The sequence below is a fragment of the Aythya ferina genome (genome assembly GCF_964211825.1).
Source record: "Aythya ferina genome assembly, chromosome: 3".
NCBI lineage: Eukaryota > Metazoa > Chordata > Aves > Anseriformes > Anatidae > Aythya > Aythya ferina.
Window position 1 is genome coordinate 47,221,847 of NC_140298.1, and position 24,286 is coordinate 47,246,132.

A 24,286-nucleotide genomic window follows, 5' to 3' on the forward strand; every position below is an offset into this window, starting at 1 on the left:
GCTTCTACTGCAGGAGGTTACGTCCTTCTTGCTGTCTCTTAAAATCATAACAGTCCTGTACCTGGGACAAAAGGCTATTATAAGCAAAGAAATGATAATGGAGACAGCAGAAAGCTACCATTTTCATAATTTTCCCTTATTTATTGCTGGAAAAGATGTTTGAATCCTGCAGTTTGATTTGAACCAGGAAGGATCATTATCGGAGCATCAGAAAGTTACCAACAAACCCCACCATTTTATGGCATTTGTTATTAGTAATAAATAACCCCAAACAATATTTGTTATTGTTGTAGCTCCTTAGACAGCCCTGTTAGCTCTACTTGAAGCCAGTCACCCACGTGGCAAGACCATCAGCTTCTGCATCATCTGGAGGAACAATGCTGGGGCTAATGTAAAGTCCATCAAAGCTGCTGCCTGTTCCTGACAGCAGCCAGCTGAGGATGCCCAGGAAGTAGTAAAAACAGCAAAGAAAGCCCACAGTGAGCCACAGGTACATTCCTGCATTTCCCTTCTATGTCCATTTGCTATTTGAACCTGCCTGAATTTTCATTTTAATCTGCTGCTTGCTAAAAGGGTCTCAGTGAGTCAAAAATGGAGCTCAGACCATAGGGCAGTGAATGCTGCCTTGTGCTTTAACCACCAGGTCCTAACAGCCTTGCCAAAAACCCGAAGATGTATCTATGCCCACAACACCAGAGAATCCATTAAAATGTTATTCAGCCTTTCACCTACTCCCTGTTCTTTCACCTTTGAGACACGTTTTTGCATGAGAAGTACTTGGATGACAGCCCTAGCAGCAGCCTATCACACTAGAATAATAAAGGATTAATTACCTCCATCATCAGCACTCTATTATTATTTGTAGCATCAAGCTCTTGCTCTTTTCTTGCAAGCTACAAATGCCTGGGAACACAGAAAAGAAGACACTGTACATTAATTCAACAAGTCTTCCAGCCTGCACCTGTGTTTAATTAGTTGCTCTCAAACCAGACCTGCAGAGCCAGAAGCTACAAGTGAGAGCACCGCTGACTGCTGGCCTGGCTGGGCTGCCGGCGTAATTAATTGCATTCTTACCGCAGCTCGGCTCTCTGCTCAAACAGAAGTTAATCATTTACTGGGAAAGCCTGAGCCATCCCAGCCAGGGCGCAGAGCATTTCAGTGATGGCACTCCCCTTCCCGCTTGCTTCTTGCCTCCCAAAAATGCCGTGCTGACCACCTCAGTGCTGCCAGAGGCAGGGGGTGGGAAGGTGCAGAGAGAACAAGGAGGAGAAAATCTCAACTAGAGAAGTGCTGAAAACAGCAAAGCGCCACGCAGCAGCTGTCCCAAAAACAAAAGCTTGCTCGGGCAGAGGTTTGGCAAGGTGTCAGCTAATAACCTAGCTGTGTTGGTATTTCTCTAGCCCTCAACATTGCAGTAAGCTTCAAGCGATTCATACATATTAATGACTGTAACCGTAAAGCACTTTTTTAGGGAGAGGAAAGTGTCATTATTGCTATGTAATACACGACAAACAGAGTGGCTAAGCCTGAAGTTTCCACAGAAATCAGCAGAAAAGCAAGGTCTGCTGCACCTTGGTGTGATGGCAGCATTTCAGACCAGCCCTCCTTGCTAGGAGCTCGGGGGACCACAGGCTACACCTCTGCGGGATGGCACAGAGGCAGTGCAGAAACAGGGCACAGAGCTGGTGTAACCACAGGGAGCCATGCCCATAGAGCCTATGTGGTCAAGGGGATGAGCAGGAGCCTGCGAAGGGCTGGCTGGGTTACAGCTCACAGCCCCCAGCTTCTGCACCTTCCTGCAAGGAGGGTCAGCGCCGTGCCTGAGTGGTGTCAGTGGGGCTGGAGGGAGAGGGCTGGCTGGGCTCAGCGAGCCTGGGAATAAGGAGAAGTTTCCTTTCCCTGCGTGCTGGAATATCATCCCTCTGGGATGATGTGAACTTTCTTCCATATGGATGAACTGCAGAGGGACTGTTTGCTTGTGAAAGGGAGAGAGGGACTCCTCTGACAGCCTTCAAAGTTTCTGGAATATGCCATTTAGAAATTATGGACTTTTTTTTTTTAATCTTTTTATTTCAGTTTCTGAGAGCAGCCTGGTATATCTCTTTTTAAAATTAATGGCATATACTTGATCAAAAATGCTAAAACGCTGGTTCCAGCAAATTACACAGATAATTAAGCCTAATTTCAATAATGCTCTGCAACACTACTAATAAATCTTGGGGCTCTTGCATTCCTTTAACATACACAAGCTACTTCAAGAGCACCAAATTCCACCCTCGCAGCTCCTTCTCTATTGAGCTTTGGCAACCCCGAGCTAAATTCTGCTGTCAGCTATATCCCTGCAAGTCTGGAGCAACTCCTTGTCCTGGGTGGCATAACTCAAGATTACAGCTGTGTAAATGAGCACAGAATGCAGCTTGAAATGTTGTAAATCTGACCTTCAGCTCACTTCCATGAAAGGGGAAAAGCCAGGAACTTGTTTTCACGTCCAGTAAGCCTCTTGAAAAACTACCCTGCATAAATATTATGATTTCAGTCAGGGATATATATCCGTATTAAAATGGAGTTAAAAATTCCCAGTATCTAGGTCTACCGGGAGGGTGTGAGATGCTGAGTGCTGTATTTATGGGCTACCACAAGCAACTCTTGCTTTTTAATCACAGACGTGCACTCCAGCCCCCCTGCCATGGCAGCGCATCCAGACCTTCAACTTTTTCTTAGTAGATCTCTGTCTGGCCTCAAGACACTGAGGCACTGCCCTGTCACCAGTGCTTGTGTCTTGGTCCGACCTCCACAGGCAGACCGTCTCTATTATTTTAGGAGGCTCAGAGGGTGTATGCCTTCCAGGCCACTGTTTGGAGAGCAAGAGGTTTTTGATACAGTTCTTACATGGTTGCCATTTGCAGTTGTGAGGGAGTATCTTAGTTATAGACACTTCTGAAGCATTAACTAGATTCAGGCTAGGAAAAAAAAAAAAAAAAAAACAACACCAACATGCAGCACAAGAAGTGCTCCCATACATATTGATTCTGATCAGACTATCCAAATCTCTTTGCCCTGTCCTCATATGTTTATGCAACATTCAGAAATCCGTACGAGGCTGCTAAGAATTACAAATAGCTGGCCTATACATTCAGGACTTCTATCAGCCCAAATAATAAAAGGACTGCCCTATACTACTGCACACAGCTGGACAAAGCCGGACAAAGATGTGCATATGTGTGGCAGCAATGATATTTATCAACAGAAGAAAAGCTTGCAGAGGATATGCCAGCATTTTATTTGCTTTTAGACTACATTATCAATCACTGGCATTACCCAAAATTAAAAGGCACTGCACTTATGCAAAATACTTTAAAACAAGCAGCATCTCTTGTCTTCATTTCTAACTTTTTATAGCATAATTTGATTCATTACCATAAATGAATGAAAGAACCATGAAATCTCATCAAAATGCAAAGGGAGACTGGATCCAAGTGCAAAGGCCTGCAATTCACCTGCCATTGTGGGGCTGCGTTTTTAAAAAATGGACCGAACTCCCTTTGTGCTGATTGCTATTTTAACCACTTTAAATATTTAAAAATAACATTTCTATTTTTCTTCCTGTATTAAGGAGTGAATGCACTTTCCATTTTAATTCCCAAATTGAAGAAGCAATAGAACAGCATTCAAAGAAGCAGTTTCACATGTCAGCACGTACATGTGCATGGAGATAAAAGGGGGGACCTTCACTACCACCACCACCAGAGCAACAGACCACTGGGATGGTCTGTCAGTGAAGGACCTACATCAATGATGAGAACTAGGAGGAATTTCTCTTTCCTGAACAGTGAAAACAGTTTCCATAGTAAAACCTTCCTAGTACCGGGTTTGTTCTGGAAATTCTGCGGAATCTGCAAATCCTTCTATCTGGCTATTTCTACAGATGCAGAAGAAAATTACCCACAGCTATTTAAACTACAAGCCATTAATAAAATTAACTAGACTTAATTTATATTTACTTTTTTTTTTTCCTGCTTTCCACTAGCTTATCACTTCTTCAGAGTTTGTCTTCAGCTAAATGTCACTGCAAACTGATGTGCTGGGTGCAGAATAATAAATTTCATCCAAGACCTTTTGAGTTACGGGTCATTTAATATAGTAACTGTGGGCAAGCTGGGCCCCCATTGTGCTCCCACTAATGTCAATGAGTATTTCTTGCCAGCGAGTTCAGAAGTGGAAGTGGATACCATCCCTGGCTGTGACAGATTACTCCTAATCTAAATTTGTCACACACCGCCACTGGCCATACCTCATTTTCTGGGTGCCCATCTTCAGGCGTCCAAAGATTAATTTGCAGAGTAGCCAGGTGGTGCTGGGAAGACGATCTCTGCTTTGAGCACGGAGACTCCTGCCACTCGGATGCAGTCGCTGCCCTTCATGCAAAACCTTTGGGAAGGACTCAGCCCAGCTTCCATCCTAAATGCAAGCACATAAATGCAGGTGTAAAGTGGAGAGCTTATCTGGTTATTGCTTTGTGTCTGCAGCAGAATGGCGATAGTCCAGGGAAGGAAAAAAAAAAAAAAAAAAAAAAAACATACAAAGGTGAAACAAAAACAGGGAGTTTATACCCAGCAAAGAAAAAAAGAAAAAAAAACAGTGCTGGCAGAAATCTGGGTGCAAAGTCACTCGCTCTTTGATTCTGTCAAAGATTTGTATGTTTTTGTAAATAAGCCTATCCAGTATTAAAAAAAAAAAAAAAAAAAAAAAACTCCTTTCAGTAAAAACTAACCATGATCTCTTGTATCTGGCTATCTTACCAGGTGGAAAAGATTAACATCACAAAGCACCAAACAATTTCAACAAAAACAAGGTCCTCAAGTTTCCTATAGGGACTTGCCCAGTTAGTTGACCCTCTTTTTGATTTTCCTCTCTACCAAGTTTTTCAGGAAAAAAAAAAAAAAAAAAGAATAAGAGCACTTCAATGCACCCAGTCAGCTGTGAATATGCAGAGGATGAAGATGCTCTGCTGAGAATATCACAGGGAGAAAATGACTGATCCTCTGCAGAGAGTAGGAAGCCTGAAACCCCCTACTGAATAGTGAAAGTGAAAAATAAAGAGATAAAATGAACCCAAGCCAACCACGAAGGATATTTATTCCATCAGCGAACACCATCCATCCATAGCGCAATATTTCACTTCACAATCCTGATATGTTTTAATACAGTTTTTATGAGATATATAATATATCATTCATTAGATACATGCATATATATTAGTCCTAAAAAATATGAACATTTTCCCTTGCCAGCTTTTCCATATCAGATTTTCCCATGTTTATAATGCCTTTCTCTCTGCTGCTGAGAGACAGACCTATTCAAACACACACACACACAAAAAAAAAAAATCAATTCCTGCTCGACTGTGTGGGGAAACACTGACCCTGAGTAACCATTACATGCAAGTGGTGTGGGCAGCCTGGATTTCACTCCTTTAACCTGTTCAGCTCCTGGAAGGTGAAAAACAGCTCAGTATTTTTGCAATAGGACTTTGATTTTTCAACAGACTGTCTCCTGAGGTCTTCACATCTCTATTGGAGGGCAGGAGTTGCTGGCTGAACCCAAGGAGAGCCCTAGCACACAGCATGTCAGTGAAACAGGGACTCAGGTGTGCATTTAAGCACACGAGGAGCAGGTGAAACCTTGGCCTAGATGACATCCATGGCAGTTTTGCTTTCAACATCAATGAGAACAAGATTTTATCCAGTGTGATTAATTTATGAGATTAATGTAAAGGATCAGGGCCCAGATTGTTCTTTCACCACTAAAAATGAATAATATGAAGTTTGAAGTAATGCCAGCTAACCAAATCATATATGCAAATAAAACACGTTATGAAGGGCTGCAGCAGTGCAAGTGAAAACTATTATTCACTTTCCAGGAGAAAAGAAATAGTTTTTAAATGAACCTTTAATTTAATCCATCCCTTTAGCATATTAGCTTAAGAGAAAAACTTATTACCCTTTAGGAAATATACCCATAATGGAGGCTTACCAGGTAGCTCTCACGCAAACACTCAAAATAGATGTGGACGTACACTCTATGTTTCCATAAATGTCAGCATTTATTTCTGGGAAACATTGTCCCTTGCTTTGTCTCTGTCAGTGGTATCCCCTCAGACCAATAAATCTCTGCTGGACTCCATGCCTTCTTATTACTCTCATTAGATTAGCAATCATTACAAGTGACCGCTACATAGATGCACTGGATGGAGTCCGACTGCTCCCCATGGGACACCAGCCCTCCAGGAGAGATTTCCCTCAAGAGGAGAGATTTCCCTGCTCTTAAGAGGTATGGTCTCTCCTGGGGAATCAGGGAAATGCAGGCTATGCCCCTAGTCTCCAGTCAAAGTGACCACTGAGCATTTGTTAATGAGGAGCTGTCACGTAGCCAGGAGGACCACCTTAACATCTCACGTGGCTTTGCTACACGCACCCATCCAGTTTATGTGCACTGACCACACACAATAATCATAAAGATAGAAGGTCATGATAACTTAATGTGTTTTTCTTCAGCATGCCCCTAGGAGGCATGGAAGAATCATCATGCCCATTTCTCAGGTGAGAAACAGTCTGCATGTAGCAATATGGGCCTAGAAGCAGGCCTTTAGCTACAAGTATGGCATACAGTGACCAAGAAGTGGGACCACGGGAAGAAAAGATTATGATAAAAAAAAAAAAAAGAAGGGACTCAATTCACCAGTGGACTGATGGTGATGATGGGAACATACAAACTGTCCGTTCTTTCCCCAGGAGTAAATTGTCCCTGGGTTGCACCAGGTATGAAGTCACCTTGGTTTAAGGCTCCTTTGAACCAAGACCGAGGGCTGAAGGGAAGGCAAGAGGCAGAGATGAAAACAGGACCAATTCAGCAGGATTGCAGAGAACGGCCTTTAGCTAAAGGCAACAACAAAAAGGAAACGGAACCCACTGGTCATGAACTCCAGTGCCCCTGAACGAAAGCCCATCCCTACCCCAGGACCCTGCGAAATCCAGCTGTGAAAAAGAAGCCGTGGCAACATGCAGCAGTCAGAGTCACTGACCTTTTCTTTCATTGACCACAAGCACAAAACACTCAAGGGAACCCAAGGAAAATGTATCTTATGCTGCTGGTGAAAAACAAATAATTGTTCTATGGCAAAGAAGTAACCTGGAAACAAAGGAGAGACTTTTTAGCCACTGTGGTAACTGAGCCTAAACAGCAATTTCAGTGAAATGTCTGGGAACCCTGCCTCATTGCAAGTAACAATATGCTCAGTGCTCCTGAAGCTGTTCTCAAAACATGCTCTAACAACGACGCATTTGCACTCCTTCAAATTTGTGCTGAAGACAGTTAATTCATATAGATGGAGGAGGCTTGACCTTGGAACTTGGCCTGGAAGGTATTCTTAGCCTCAGCAAGAAAAGCACTGTTCATTTTGCATAGCAAAGCCTAAGAGGGCATGAGAAACCTAGGGATACACCAGTGACCTACTTGGGTTTTCTGTTCATTTAAGGCCACCTCAAACTTCAAATTGAGTAATTTCCCCACTTCCAAAAACAAGCAATCCCAAAGCCCCATAAGGGCATGAAACCTAATGCATTTTCCAACAAGCTGCTGCACATACCAAGAAGTCAGCAATGAAGGAATGAGCTTCAGGTCAAACCTTCCCAGGACTGGTGGTGAGCAAGGCCAGGCCTTGCACAATGTGTAGCCTTCCATGGGGAAGTGTTCCCCCCACCCCAAGACCCTTTCACCTTCAGTAAAGCTCAAAGGCAGAAAGAAGAACCTGCCCCAAAAGCCAGCCAGACCGGCTCAGTCCTTCCCACAGGGTGGAGCATTTCCCACAACGTGGCTCCTGTGTCCGCAGACCACAGCTGGTTTGTCTTCTGAGCAGTGGGAGGTTGCAGTCCCCTAGGTTGCTGCTACTGGAGCTGCTGTCCTGAGAGCTGGTGTTGACATGGAAGATATCAATGGGCAGTGATCCCTCTCACCTTCCAACCTGTGTGCTGGCTTGCTCTGCTGAATAACCTGCTTCAGTCTGAACTCAAGCAACACCTGAGTCACCAAGTAGCTTCACTGCAGTTAGCTGCATCTACATGCCGCCTTAAAACCCTTCTTAAACCCACATAACTCCCCCCCCCCCCCCTCCCCCCCAAACATGACCTGTATTTTTTTTTTTCCTTCCTTGTAAGCAGTACTTTAAATGCTGGAGTGTGGCCCCTGGGTTGGGGGCCCAGCTTGTATTACAGAGAGGCTTCAGGGTAAATCCCCGTCTGGTTCCAGATGCCAGAAGGATGACCAAGCTCTTCAAAATGAAATGGGAAATAGCCACAAGGCACCCCGGGGTACTGCAGCACAGAAGTTGTCACGAGAAGCCCCAGCAGACTCCCGGGGAGTGCAGCACCATGGTTCTGGTGTGGCAGCTCTCACAGGGGCTAGCCTCTGCTACCAAGGCCCACCCTGCCCAAGGGCAGCACAGTCCTGTCTGCTGGGGACCCACCTCCTCATGGGACTGCTCCTCCTGTCTGCCAAGGCATGAGCAGTGGGTCCTACATCTGGGGTGACTCCCAGAGGACAGAGACTTGGTGCCTTAAGAGGAAAACCACCGGAGTGGGAGCTCAGCTGACCTCATGTTCATTCCAAGGAAGAGCCCTGTGGCCTGCTGAGTAGTGACACACTGGAAAATGTGGGAACCTTCTCGTCCACCTTCCCCCACCCCAGTCTAGCATGAATCATACCAGAAGGCAGAAGAAGTTGAAGCCAGTTAGCTTTTTCCCCCTCACTCACTCATCCATCCCTCTGCAGATGGGAAGCAGAGTCTCTGAAACACCCAGAGTGCTGACACTCAGGTTGTCCAGCCAGGTTGGAAGATGAAGGTCCTGATGCAGGTGGCATGAAATCTGCTCTTGTGAGAGCCTCATTTTGCAAGTGCAGAGAGCTCAAGACATGGTTTCAATTTGGCAGCTTAGAGGGGCTAAGCTGCCTACTGTTTCTTTGGCACAACAGTGAGCTGGGACATGTCCCAGCTGGGGTCAGGGATCAGTTCTCCTCAACATGAGGCTCCGGAAACAAAGCGACAGAGCCTGGAAGCTGCTTAAGGCCTCCTCCTGAAATCACTGAAAGTGTGTGGGGGAAAACAAAACAAAAAAAACAAACACCACAACTCACTGAAAATATAAGCCAGAGTATGCTTCTCAGCATTTCCATACTCAGTACAGTGCAATACACTTTCTGCAAATGCATTTTAACATCTCTGTTGATCCTGCCTTGTGCCCACTCTATCTTGTATTTAACTTTCCACAGCAGCCCATACTCAGCTCTTGGCACAATAAAACAAATAGCTTTCTTGCATTGCTTCCTTTTTATTTGTGCACATCGTTAAAATTAAACACATGATGTTGCAATGACAATGGAATTGATGGCTTAATGGGATGAATTTTAATTTAAGTAATATTTCCATTAACCTAAAAGCTTTCCCTTAAAAGTCTGCAGAATTTATTTATTGGAAAAATTCCAGCATAATTCTAGTGAAAATTCTCCTCTGAATGATATGTCAGACTTTTAAGGCTCTCTTTGGCAGGTTTTCTTTTTGCCTTTGAATGCTACTGACATAAGAATACATTTCTCACAAGTCTTCTGTGTAATGAAGGAAAAAAGAAAGAGGACTGCTGCAGAAACCATGGTAGGTACAAAATGCCACAGCCCCAGATCTGTCCCCTTGGCTGGAGAATCGCATCCCAGATTTGTTACTGGTTTATTTTAGGTTATGGAAAATGCAGAGGATTAAAGAGGCAGAAGGAAGCAGATGCCATGCAGACAGAGGCAGATAAAAGCCAATCTCCATCTGAGAGCACAGAGGCACTGCACCCAGCACAAGAATGTGTTTTGAGGCGAAGCTGAGCTGTGGCAGCTGGGGCAGGGAGATGCAGCTGCCTCAGAGCAGGCGGCATTCCCACCCCCAGAAAACAGCAAAATCCACCATGCAAACCAAATAAAAGCTGGCCCATGTTTGTGCTCACCGCCTGCAGAACAGACGGGTGGTCAGAAACCCACCACAGAAAGGGGACAGGGCAGAGCTGTCACCAAACCCAGCCCCAGAGAAGGGCTGCTTTGAGGTTTGCCCCTCTCCAGCTCCACACAAAAGGCATGGTTCTCATTTCGCCTCATCTAAGCGTGCATCCTCAAGGGGACATGCACCCATGCCTTCACATGTCTTTCTGTAAGAGACAAAACCCAGACTCTCCGTCCAGACTGCTCCTTCTGGGGAGAAGAGGAAGGACCAGTGGCATGTGATGGCTGGCATCACACTGCTTCATGCCTGCTGGAAGACACACTCAGTTTCCAGTAGTGACCACAGCGGAAAGCACACAGCAGCACTCCGGGGAGCACAGCCCCCTGCTTTGGAAACCACGGCTCAGTCCAGCCATGCTTATCCAGCCTGGAAATGGGGCAGCTGCATGGGCATGGACATGGGATTCTACAGGGGCATAAGGATGCTCCCCTCTCTCCTAAATGTCAGCAGGCTCCCTGCCAGATGTCCAGAGCAGGCATTGTGAACCCATGCAGGCAAAGACATCCTGCTCAGGCAGACCTGCTGGGTTCCCTCTTCCCATGCCATCCTCAAAATCAGCTGGCCAGGAGGCACAGATGGGGCTTTGCATGCAAGAACAGAGACACAGCAGCCCAGCACCATGTGAGTGCAACCACATCCTCCACCCTGCTGCAGCTGCTCTGAGGAACATGGACACAAGCCAGGCACACAGAGGAGCCATCCCATCTGTACAGGTGGATGTCCCCAAGTCCTTGCCTCCCTGGGCTGTGATGGGGTAGATTCACAGAAGCTCTGAATGCCAGACAGGGCCCTGCAGACCCTGAAGGCATCCGAAGTAGGGCTGGCAGGCAGCACTGCTCTCCTTCCTCCCCACTGAAGGCCACAAGTCAGGTCTGGTCCAGGACACAGCACCTCGCTCCCTTCCTTTCACCACCCACCACCAAAACACCCTTAGCTGTATCAAACAACCCTGCACTGAGCCTCAGCCCACTGCCTGCTTATCTTCATTTTGGATATTCTGTCAATAGGAGGTTAGAAATGAACCATATGAAGCCGCAACGCCCCAGCACAGCAGAAACCATTTACATTTTGGAAGCGCTTCCATCCCACAAGAGCTGGTCTCCACACATGGGTGGTACCTCAGAAATGGGCTTGCTTCTTGAGTATAGGAGGTGGACCTGCTCCAGCAGCTGGTTTCTGGCAGCCAGACTTCTCACCTTTTTCTCTGTCCCTACATGACTACCTGGCTCAGCAGTAGGAATGCAGCATCCCCAGCAATTCATTATGGGGCCAAAGAAAATCCACTTGTCTTCCTTGCTAACAGATTTCTTCTGGAAGATGACACTGATTGCATAGTTTCATGGTGCTCACACATAGGTGTGAGAGGAAGAGAATATGTTCCCTTCTAAGGTTTGTCTTTCTCCACAATCAGGGAGAGTCAACAAGTGCAGCCCTTGTGTGTGTGAGCCTGCTCAGCATCCCCCACTCCTCATCACTCAGCTGTGCCTCAAGTCCATACTGCCTCTAGCCATAGCTCCTTCTTTCTCTCTCCTCCTCCCCCACCCTGCTCCTCTTTGCATAGGCCAACGTTGTGATACATCCAAAGGAAAAGAGTAATTATACATTAATATTAATTCCTGCCTCGACGATAAAAAATGCCCCCAGTTTGCTCACCCAAAGGAGCTAAGTAAATCCACCTGCTTTCTCCTACACCCAGCATCCTAACGCTGAATACCTCTCTACTGTTTTGAGCTGGGAGACACATCACTGAGATGCAGCCATGCCAAGTACCTGATAAGGAATGCATTAAAGGAAGCTTATTCATAGTCTTTCACATAGTGGTCACAAGGCCTCTGGAGACAGATGAGGACTTTGCTTTCACGTGTCTCATTCTTCTCTTCCATGCAGCTTCCTCTTCTCTTGTCTGCTCATGCCCATTCTTAGCTTCAGCCGTGGCCTGGTGGATCGGGCTCTGGGCTGACGGGCAGCTGTTATAAGTGAGGAGCCAATTCACACTCCTGCATTTGGCCTGCTGGGAGGCTCAGCCCAGACCAATGAAGCACTCAGCAGCTTGTTTTGCCCACCTGTAACATGGAGAGCAGTTATGCTTATGTACTTTGGGAAAGACATTATTTTCACTTAACATACCTAAGAATTGCATAGTTATCATTAAACTGGAAATATAAGGTGAGACAGTATGCCCATGGAGTGCTTTGCACAACCTCCCACAGCTTCAGGAGAGCCATCTAAGATCTGCATCCTCTGGGGCTGAACTAAAAAAAGCAGCATCAAGATGGCATCTGGAGGAGCCCATTCATCTCCCTCCCAGCAGGGCATTAAGCAGATAGACTAACAGCACTTGACAGTGGGAGAGTTAATGGGTGTGTGCATTAACCTACATATGCATGTTTAAGGCAGGAGAGTTATGCAGAAATCAAATGGGTTAAATTTCCAGTCCTTCTGTTCCAGAGATCATAAAACCACCTCTAAGAGCTCAAGTTATGTCTTAAGATAGCAATAAAGCAACTTCTTGATCACTTCTTTTTACTTCAGACCCACGAGTGCGAACCTGCATGTCTGTCTGCACAGGCATGTGTCTGTGTATACCACTTGAACCCTCTTTTTTTTAAATTTCTCCCTACTACCTACATAAACATAAATCTATTAAACATGTGATAATAGAGGGGGTTTGTTTCGTTTTGTTTTGTTTTGTTTTATTTTTACTTGAAAAATTTAAAACCTACAAGTACCCCTGCTGTGTTCACTGACCCAGGCAAGAGTCAGCAGGCTGTTCACCGTGGCTTGGCATGAGCCCAGCAACAGCCACCTAATAGATTTGTGCTGTAGCACCGAAGGGTTACGGTGGAATTTTATCTCCTCAGCACAAGCAATAGACATTCCTGTTGGGCTTAGCAGCAGATGCAGAGCCTCAAAGTAAATATTTCATGCTAAACAAGAAAGCTGTGTAAACACTGAGTATAGATATATAATTGATGATGGATGCACTTGGGACTGGATCAAGTTCTCAAGCACTTGGCTTTAGACACAGCAACCAAAGGAGCTACTTCTTCCTCCAGGTCTGACCTCTGACATGTCCTCTAGGGCCTCCTTGTTCAGCTCAGATGTACCTAGGAGCACGATCTGCCCTAGAAAGCTTGAGCCACGCAGGCTGGGAAGAGGGAGAGAAAACAGGAACAAAGCCAGGCTTGGTGAGTGGAAAATCTCTCCCATAAAAGCTTGCTAGACCTTTAAGGCTCATTGTAATGGCTTTTTGTTGTTGCAGTCACAGGGATCATTTTTTAAAACAAAGAGATAACATTGGTTCATTTCTTTCATTTTGGAAAAGGGCAGTTCCTAAGCCCTTATCGTTAAGAAGTAAGAACAGTGTTACATGTTCAAACAATTTATGTCAGGATCCTGCCGTTTATTATGGGAACAGCAAGTACAACAGCAAGTCCATTATCATCCCTCCCTGCCTCTGCATGCACAGTGCAAGCAAGTGAGAAAGATTAGGGGTAAGAGCAATGGAGCCTGCAAAGTCAGTGACAAATATTCAGTACTTAAAACCCATTCTGAAGCTTCCTACACTGAAGGGAAACTTTGATTTGGTCAGTGGCCAGGCAAGGACCCACTGATCCTTCTCGGGTTTACTCAAAGTCCCAAAAATCAGCAGCCTCTTCTCATGCCCTGGCAGCTGAGGAGCAAGTGACCCAAGGCCACTGCAGCGCTCTCCGGGTGCCCCAGTGAGCGATGGTGGCAGGGAGTGGGTGGCAGAACGGACACGGATAAGTTACCCGCGTTGGAGGGAGTTTCTGGACACTTGCCCACATTAGAACCTGCCAGCTTTATCTGCCTTTTTACTTAAGAAATAAAACAAAATGAAATCGCAGAGCAGCAGCATTACATTCTGATCCTGCTTCCAAGCCCACGCTTCCTCCGACCTCCACTCCCCCTATCCTCACCTCCTGCCGGCGGCTCCTCTCTCCCTGCCTCCCCTCGCTCCTCTCCTCTTTCTGCAGATAACACATCCGTGCTGCCGCAAGCCCACTGCCGCCAACAGACCATTCCTTATCATCAAGCTCTCCTGGCTGTGCAGCATGCCATGACCTTCCCACCTCAGTGACCTGTCAGGGACTTTTTTGGGGGTGATTTCCAAGGGAAAGCACCCATAAGTGGGTTGCCGTAGCTGTTTGGCCTAATTCAGCCCCAGCACCTACGAAGCCTTCCCCTGACTTTGAATGGGAAACAGATTCATGGCCTCTGCCGACATGATTCATTTCATCTGAAATTTGAGAGCGAGCTGCTTGTAAAAGTCCGTGTAAAACAACAAAAGAAAAATGGCAGAGGGACAGGGCCGCTAGATATTGACAGTTACAGATATCTTTATCTGCCTAAAACAGAAGAGCTGCATGAGATACTCAAGCCACCTGCAGCAGCAACAGGGAAAGAAAAAAAAAATTAAAAAGGCAGAGCTGAAGGATGAATGGACCCCTAGGCTTGCAGATACCTGTCTGTACCCACACCTGAGCTGAACCAAGGCCTGCAAGTCCGTGCAGCCACCCCTAGGCAGAGCAAGCCTCTGGTGAGGGGCCAGCAAGGACACAGCTCTGAGCCTGCAGTGCTATGTGGACACCTTTGAAGAAATTAAGATGTGATAGAAAGTACCAAAGCTGTGGGAATGGCAACTTTGCTCCCTTCTGGCTCATCTGTTGGAGCCTCAGATGTTTTGGACAGTGATCAATGGGGGGGAAAAAAACAGCATTTTCCATCTGTATGTTCTGAACTGACACACTGGTATGAGCAGCTGTTTCAGCCAGGGCATCCCACTGGCATTTTCTGCCCATGAATCCATGGCTGGAGCATGATGACTCCTGCTACAGAGGCTTGGAAAATGCACCACTTTACAGAATAAAAGGTTTTGTATCAGTGAGAGAAGAATCTAAGCAATGCTCCCAGGAAACAGTGCGATTAGTATCAAAACTCTGGTGTCAGAGCACCAAGTGAAGGCTGCCAAAGAGCACAGCCAAATACACTGAAGCAGTGAGACACCGAGGAGTTGGTGGCTGCACCTCCAGAACATTTCTGGCACCCCGACATGCAGCAGGATTCAAGGCCAGACTCCTGGAGGGTCCAAAAGCCTTGGCTCTTGGGGCTGAAAGATACAAATCTCAAACTGAAGCTTTCAAAGCTTTTTGTAACAAAAGAGACAATGCAGAGGAGGACAAAAAATCCCCTTATGGGAGCAAGCAGCAAATGAAGACTTTGAACCAGAGATAAAAATGTAGACATGAGCACCTTGGGAATGGAGGTACTGTGAGATAGGAGAGCTCGGAAGAAGACACATGGTTGAACCTCCTATCCCAGATGGTCCTGCAGAGCCACATCTCAGTAGCACGGACAGTACTGGCAACCCTGCAGATAAAGAAGAGCCTAATTTTAGGCAGTGCTGAGCTCCTAGCAGGTTCCCACTGAAAATTCAGTCTGTATTTCAGTCCTCAATAAGTGCCTAAGATACTCATCTTAAACAGATACTCATCTTAGGCAGCTCTTCCAAGCACGGTGGGCCTGATAACCCCTTCTGAAGACTTTATATTGGAGGCTGTGGCTTTAATTGCATGACACAGCTTAGGAAGGGCCCCTGCTCTACCAGACAGCAGGCCCCACTGCCCCCACACAGCCCTCTTGGTCACCATCCAACGCCCCTGTATTTCTACAGGTCCAAAGCAGAGCAGAAGAGAAAAACAGCAATGCTTTTTTTTTCTGCAGACCCAGAAAATTGTGGAGGGCGGGGCACGAGGAGGGATTCACTGGTTCTGTGATGTTAAAACACTTGCAGGCCTTTTGCTTTGCTCTCATAATGTAAATCTGTCTGTATAGAACAAGTTGTTCATGAGAGGTGACCCATAGCGGTCAGGAGCCATGTTAGCTCACTCCAACTATAAGCCAGGGCAGAGAGAGCTCCTGCCCCAACAGGTATGAGTAGATGGCACCAGCCTGCTGTCATCTCAAGTGCTCACAGCTGGAAGTTTCTGACCCACCCCCTTAGGAGCTGCATCTCCAAGTCCATGTGCAGGCGTGTGCCCAGAGCCCATACTCATGCTCAACCTCTCCTAAACCTGTACTCATGGTCCCTGCACACAGCACCCTCTCCTGTCACATCTTTACTCCCCTTTACACCCTTTGCTGCCCTGACAGCACAGGAATCACTGGGACACTGCTGAGGGCAGTGGGCAGCTGTGCCCTTTCCTCCCAGGTGCTACTCACACCAAGGATGGGGAATCCCTCACTGTTCTGGTTCTTGACCAACCCAGACTTCCACTCTCTTTCTAGTTTACGGTCCCCATGGATGGCAGATCTCTGACCACAGGGACACAAACAAATCAGCTAGTTGATTGCCCTGACAGCACCGAGCAGAAAACACAGAAAACTTTGGCACTGTCCCTGTGGACAAGAATCCAGTTCTCCTTTGTCTCTTACCACATCCTGCCCCAAAATCCCTCATGCAGAACTTAATGTACATAATTCTAAATTCTGGAAAGGCAGATCAGCAAACTTCGGCAGAAATGTGTCAGAAGCATCACGAAAGCACCTCTCTAACAATTCCCTGTAATTCCCCACTTTCTGTAACTGACTCCTGTAACTGAATGGATGGAAACATCGGCAGAATTTTCTATCGCTTGTGGCTACAGAAAACAAAAGACTTAAAATTTAACCTGAGTGACTTCAGAGGGTTCAAAAACATAGAACCGGTAAAATGCATGCCAGAGGACACATTTGTGTTTTCATGAACATTATTTCAGCAAGTCACCCAATGTAAGGGATGGTGAGATCTGACTCATGATTTTGAAACATTTGGGAATGGCAGCAAAAGATATCCCATGTGTGTTTGTACCTTTCTGGCTCTTTAATAACACTCATCAAGAGGTGTGTCAGTGCTCTTGTGGATAAAGCACCTGGACAAGAGATGTACAATGGAGTTGTGGTGTGTACTATGTTTTGTAGAGCAGGATGCTGTTTCACTGACGGGCAGACCTGAACAGGCAGGTTGGTCTCCTTTTGTCCTTGTAATTTCCTGAGATTCTGTGATGTCAGACAAAGTTTATGGATAACACGAAGAAAATGTTACAATATCCAGCATATTCTTGCATCCACCACACAGCAGAGCTGTAAATATGTGAGATTTATTTCTGCAAGATTCACCTTCACCTCTCTGTTCTAGTCAGCAGCATCCTTTTGCACAGCTCAGGTCAATTTCCATACTGAGTGAGAGAGTTCACCAAATGAACAGATTATGATACAAGTTATTCTTTAAGTCACTAAAATCCCTACTTACTGTTTCTCTGTTTCCAAACAGTCATGGGACATGTAGATGGGCAAACCTGCAAAAGAAAAACAAGAAAAAACTCATGCACATGTATTATAACAGCAAGACTGTCTATAAAATGAAAGCTCCCTCCTTGCTTTTCCTAAAACAAAGCAACAAACATGTATTTGAAATCACGATCACATAAAGAAGGATTTGTATCTATTATCATAGCAAGCAGGATGCAGCACATACTACTGAAAGGTTCACAACTACTCAGCTCTACAGGGGTTTATGTCAGAAACACTGCAAAAACAAACAGGGAGCTCTACAAATCCGGGGTGGTTTGCCATGTCTCAGTCTTATTATCCAAGTTAATGATCCTGCCATGTGACAGCTGCACCCCCATGCCAGCCGGCTCTCCAGCAGTGCTGCTGAGCACCCGTGGAGCTGAGTCAGGCTCCATGGGGCTGTGGCAGGCAGCAGGGCAGGTGCCCCTGCTTGCCTGGGGAGCTCTGACTAGGGGAGAGAAGGTTTATGAAGAAGGATAAGTGTGAGGAGCACTGGGAAGGGCAGATCTTTCTTCTCAATCCTTCCTGATAGAAGCATCCCACCCCAAGTCTCCCCTGTGTCCTTTGACAGCTCTACCTGGTTTGGCTTTTCAGGGCTATAGGATGGGCAAAGCAAATGATGAGGGCATCACCCATTTTCCCATCTCCTTCCTGGCTCCTGTGCCTGATGGCCGAGTGGGAGAGTCAAGACGAGCTCACGGCCAGAGCTCAGGACCTGGGTGCAGCAGATGAGCACAGGACAAGATGTGGCTTGCCACTGCTTTCAGTGTGTGCCCATGTTGCACAAGTTCAACAAAATCACGGAAGCATAAGGCTAGTGTCGTGCCGCAATGAATCAGACCACTGACATCCAGATGAAAGTTTCAGAGCATCATGTACACATTTCTTCTGCTGTAAGGGCTGCAGCTAAGAAAGGCTGTTCTGCATGAGATTCAGAGAGGCTCAGTCCTCTCATTCTCTAAAGAATACCCAAAAGCAAAAAGCGACACCAGGATTGCACTGGTATATTGGCTGATGGGTACAAAATCTTCTGACAAGTCGTTTGCTAGGCCCTGATTGGAAAATATCTTTAATTAAAACACCACATCAGAATCCTGAACCAATTTCATCCCAGCTCCACTAAGTGCTTTGTACAAAACATTAACTCTAAAATCTCATTACACATTAGCAATCCCTGTGACAAACATAAATGATAATTTAGCTCTAATGCATTCTGGAGCAAGCCATTTTTAAGAGAGGCGCATGATATCAGCTTGCTAGGAGAAGAGCTGAATTTATCTGTCTCTTTATTTTTTAAACAAATGGCTGTAGCTGGTTCAGCAATGGGCTATACAAATCATTGTAGTGCGTAGCTTTGACGGTGCACAGCAGCTGTTTAGCCAGAACCTGGCACCCCTGCCTGGGCTGGGTTTTGAAATCCTACCAGCAGTGCCGAGTTCCCAGGTCTTTAAGCAGTCAGGGAAGGGAAAAGGCAATGGGGAAGGTGGGCATGTTTGTTGATTTTACAGGACAGCAGGGAGGAAGAATTATCTGGAGATCCCTGGTAATCTGAGTTTGCTCGAAACCACAGGCAGAGTCAGGGAGGGGGGGAAAGGCAGGGGGCTGACTGCCTACAGTCATTTCAGCTGGCTTCACAGGCAGAGAGAGCAGAAAAAAAGGCAAGGTGTACAGCGGTGTGGGGATCCCTAGCACTGGAGGAAATTCTGCCCTCCTCACCACTGCAAAACCCAGCCAGGATGTCAGAGGACACTGCAGAGGATATTTATGTTAAGTGCAAGAAATGTCTTAACAGCACTTCTAGGCTGGCAGAACTAATATCATTTGCATTGTTTATTGTCAGAAAGAGGTTGGATATCCCTTCTTTGATTAACAGCAACACCCTCAATCTCTCCCCACTCTTGAAGTGACCTTTCTAAACTCCACAAGCTTTCTGAATCCCAAGTGCACCTGGATCAATTTTTCTGTGTGTGCAAGAGGGCATACGGGCATTTAACTTTGTGAAATGGGAAAATTATGGCTATTTAATATGGGATTAGGAAGTACATACATGAAAAATATCACACGTGGATTTTAAAGCCAGGCAAACCCAAACAGCCTATCTTCCCACACATTTCCTCCAGTATCACCTGCTAGATTTGACCTTTGTCCTGAAATCCAGGGCTGGAACCAGGCTTTGTGCTGGCTGATGTGAAGTTTTCAGTGAAGGGAGGGTTCTTCCCTCCTCTGCTGTTTTCTGGCTGTACTAGATATTAGCCAGAATATTTCTGATCAAATTTTGTTTGGCGGAGGTGGGAGGAAAGACATTACCTGCGTTCATTTGACCTGAACACTGAAGCAGAAACACAGCCCTGTGGCTTTATGCACGTGGCAACATTTCCAGGGGAGAGAGGTCCAAGACAGAGCCTTGCATCTGGACAGAAAAAGACACAAATCAAATCAAAACAAAACAAAACAAACAAACAAACAAAAACACTTGACTTTGCCAATACCCTTTTCTTTCCCATAGAAATATTTGAAAATATGTATGTTCATTCCAGGAAGGAACAAGCCCCCTAAACTCAGCAGAACATGGGTGCAATCTTCACCAGCTCTGCTTTCAGCAGCAGCTGTGTTTTAACCCTACCGCACAGAACTCACGAGGTATTTACCACCGGCTGCACTGGGGATCAAGGTAGGTTAGTTCCAACTGCTTTTAAACTCCTTTCTTTGTACTCCTTTCTTTGTATGTCACAAGAAGGAAAATTACTACGTTAGACTAAAAGAACGGCTTCATTTTTCCTTCCAAATGAAGTGCCCCAGAGCTCCGCAGCAGGTGGGAAGCCTGGAAGTCTCCATGTAGAGATCCACTAAGTACAATTAGCTTTACTTACATCTCCATTCCAAAACATCTAAAAACTATCACACAGACCAGACAATAAATCTCTTCTTGCGATTCAGGAAATAATGAGAAACACCATGAGAGACTTTTGTGAAAAGGCAATGAGCCTTTCTGTAGGGAGGCCAACTGCATTCACATGGCAGGGGGGGATCTGGTTACCTCAAGCACAACAGTTCCTCAATTTTAACTGCTTGAGGGTGGCAGCTTGGATGGCAACTCTCCCTCTCTCTTAGTCTGCAGTGAAGACCAATGTCCTCAGATCATTTAGCTTCATTCATCACTCTCCAGGGAGACCTTTCCTTCCAGGATTCTGCTTTTCTGCCCTGGTCACTCAATGGACCCACCGGTTTTCTCAAAAGCTTCTCTGACTCGTATTTTCTGGTTATCTACTCTTACCTCTTCAACTGTTAGGTCTTGCAAAATTCAAAGAGGGGAGGTGACCAACATTTTACCTTCTGTAGTTATTTTTCCTTTCTCTTAGCTTTACTTAGCTTTACTTTACTTTACTTGGATTCCTCTTTTCTGAAACAGAAAGAAGATGGGCTTAAACAGGGTATTGAATTTTGCCACTTTATTATGTTGGTTTTTTCCTCCTTGCCTTGCTGCTTAGTGCTGCAAATGCATCCTCTGCTTTACATTCAGACCAGACCACTTGGAGCCTTTCTGGTGAATGTACGGATCTTCATTTCTTCACTTACAATAAAGCTTTTCTGAATTACTTGATTTCTTCTGGAGGATTTGTCTTCCAAGTCACCCTGTCACGCTTCTGGATCTCAGCATAATTTCCCTTCCTCTCTCCTCACCACGCTTGCCTCAGATACTGAATACTTAGATTGCATTCTTTAAAAAAAAATCTTATTTAGTACAATTTTCAGTAACAAGCAGTATGACATGAAGGTAACTCTGCTGCTGTCCCTGCACCAATATTAGGCGGCTGCACTGTTTCTGTCTTCTGAGTTAAGACCAGTGCATCACATTTCAAACTCTGTTAAGGCAAAAACCACTGCATGTTTCCTGTACAAGGGGTGGGAGTAATTTGGGCTAATACTGTGTGTTCCTCATCTGCAAATGGAGTTGTGTTTACATTCGTGTTCAGCAGGGAAGACCAGCATTACAGAGTCATGTCTCATTAGCAGTGTGAAAAACTGGACAATGCTGTTTAATGCTGTTTCATAATTTTACATCCTTCTGCCTCACTGCTGCTAATTTGTACCCTGACCTGGGTCCATGTAACTCCACTCATAACGTGATCCTTCTGTGGTATGTCCAACAAAGAGTCATTAAGGCCTCTGAGCACACTTGACGTGCTTCGCATCTCTGCCCACATCACCACACCTGCCCGGCCCTAACCACCCTTGTGCAAAGGTGGCAACTCAGCCAAGTTAGCTTAACAAAAAATGGGGTTCAACTTGCCCTGCTGCATAGTTCAGCTCAACCCTGCAGAAAGTCAGTCAGTACACTTCATGCCAATCACATGTTCAGAAACTACTCTCTATCCACATCAAGAGGAATTCCCTTCTCAACACCACTCCAGCAGAAAGGAGCGAGCTTTGCTCTCTGTGGAACATGCTGCATCACTCCAAACACAGTCTGATGCTTCTTCAGCTTGTTTGAGGAAAATACAGCTACCCACTGAAAAGAAAATCTATATATCCAGGCAGTAAGCATGCCAGAGCAAGGCTGAAGGCACACTAGCTCCTAGGAGGCAACAGGGTGCAAAGCAGCATCAGGAGGGGCAGCTGAAAATAAAGCAGGATGGGAAGCCTGGGGAATGGGAGGCAACGGCTGTGGTGAAGGACGAGAGCGTACGCTCTCAGACACCATGGGTCAGATACGCCTGGATGTGAACCAGTCAGATGGGAGGGTCAAACACAAATAAGCCCACATTTGTAAGCGATGAGGTAAGTCTCCACTGACAGTGCTACTGCAAGGATTGCACAAGGACTATTTCAGGCCTGCAGCTCTCTGTGCTGCTGGCTGTGGCTCACCTGCAGCCTCCTTGCAGCAGAAGGAAGGCTCCCCAGGGCACTTGCTGCCCTCTCCCAGCAAGGTCCCCAATGCCGTGTGGGTTGGCTTCCATAGACTTCTCTGGCTGTGCCCACGCCGGGGCCTGCTTCTCCACATCGCCCCTGTGGAAAACACCAGCCTTGGGATGTCTGCCCTTGGTTCTTTGGTCTTCCCTTTGGTCGCTCAGATGCAGTTCCCTGCCAGCAACAATTCTGGACGGATTTCCTGGTGGGACACCCACCAGTGCTGCTGGAAGTGGCTGGGAGGTGAGAAGCAGAAAGCAGTGGCACTGTATCTGCCCTTACACAGAGCAGTGCCCCGTTCAGGAGGGGCCTGCTGGGGCCATCTTCCAACCCTGCAGCCCCTGCGATTTCGGTAGCACCCCCTGCACAGCCTGCTGCTGGCTCTGCTGTGGAGAAGAAACTCCCCATCCCATCCCACCAGCTGTGCCCAGGCTGCTCCTATCCTAAGGAGCAGCTGCCCCAGCTCATGCAGGTGGTCAGGCTGCCCTCCTCCTTGGTGCCTGTAATCACAGTGACCCATAGCTGCATACAGAGCTGCCACCCGTGCCTGCTGGTGTCAGGGCTCCCCCAGGAAAGCCCCTTGCTGTGATGTGGACCTGGTCAGAGGTGCTGGGATAAAGGCACTGCAGGCTCTGCTGCAGGCGAGGCCTCTCAGAGCAGAAAGCAAGGCCCTACAGGAGAGGCTGGCCTGCAGGGGAGCAGCTGGGGTGGCCCAGAGGTCCTGTGGGCAAGTTCCACAGAGTCTTGCTTCAGTGTCGCCCTACACAGCACATTAAGGCAGAGCCACGACCACCCAAACAAATGCAGTGTGGCGGCATGAGCTGGGAGGATGACAAATACAAGGAGGAGGATCGGGGTGTGTAGCTGCTGCTGGTGGGATCAGAAGCAGCGCTTCTTTCACATAGGTTTTGCGTAGCATAAAGGCTCCTCTGATGTTTCGTGACCATCAAAGGCTTTGAAATTCACAGGAATTTCAAGGAAGGCAGAAGTTCATCTGAAATGAGAGAAAGATTATATTTTCCCTCCCACTGTATTTCCAGCTTCCTGAGAATTTTCCTTTGAAGGTTTCACTGCTCCCAGAAATGTCTTTATGATGTTTCTCAAGTTATTTCCCATACAGGAACATCACTGCACAGCACAAGCAAACAGTAGAGGTTCCGAAAGCAAAGTATGGGGTTAAGAAGTGAAGCTGTTGGAGAGCTTTGGCTTCTAAAAAAAAACACCAAAACACCCTGCGATGTGGTAGCACAGTTAGGAGGCAAGCATACCAGATTTTTGATTTTGGAGAGATGATTTCCAAGGGGTGAGTTTGACAGAGCAGCATCTAAATTTTTGCTGACTAGAGGAGTAATACAGGTATCTGTGCTAAGGGAGAAGTTCCAATTTTTCAAACATTTTTCTCAAGTCTCTGTGTGGGCAACTCCACCTGGGAAAGCAAGCACCAGCAGAGCTCCTGTAGCGGGGAGGAAGGGGGAGAGGTATCATGGTGAGGCATTTTGCTTTGCAGCCTGTGGAAAGGGGACTCCACGAACTGCTCTGCACTGATGTGTGGCCACCAGGGAGTAGATAAGCATGGGGCAGCCTGCAGAAACTGTGAGATGAAACTGCGAGATGAAACTGCTCTTTTCCCTTTGATAAGAGGGAGCTGGTGTTGAACCTATTACTCAGATTATGGTGGATCTGAATTCGTTTCCCCTTGAGCAGCAGCTACAGAGACAGATTGGTTGGATTAAGTTTCATTTTCCTATGTAAAATGACTTAACTGGGTAGATAAAACTTAATATATTTGTGAAGCCTCATGTGTTTCCCTGAGACTTGATCACAATAATGTCTTATGAATGCCTTGCTGATTGTTTAACGAGTTATTTTTCTCCCTCTCAGACTGTTAATAATAAATTATAAGGAATGTACTGACTGCTTGAAATGATTCCA

General features: G+C 46.3%; 1 long non-coding RNA gene across 1 annotated transcript in view; it reads right to left on the reverse strand.

Annotated features, from left to right (window-relative positions):
* LOC311433663 overlaps nucleotides 1-22,692 on the reverse strand; it is a 216,064-nt gene extending 193,372 nt beyond the window's left edge. The window contains exons 1-6 of the long non-coding RNA XR_014690883.1: nucleotides 22,313-22,692; nucleotides 19,754-19,856; nucleotides 17,406-17,451; nucleotides 15,368-15,484; nucleotides 11,864-12,156; nucleotides 4,292-4,458 (exon numbers count right to left, since the gene is read on the reverse strand). This is a non-coding gene — a long non-coding RNA (uncharacterized lncRNA). The remainder of the gene's footprint in view (nucleotides 1-4,291; nucleotides 4,459-11,863; nucleotides 12,157-15,367; nucleotides 15,485-17,405; nucleotides 17,452-19,753; nucleotides 19,857-22,312) is intronic.
* Nucleotides 22,693-24,286: the final 1,594 nt, after the last annotated feature.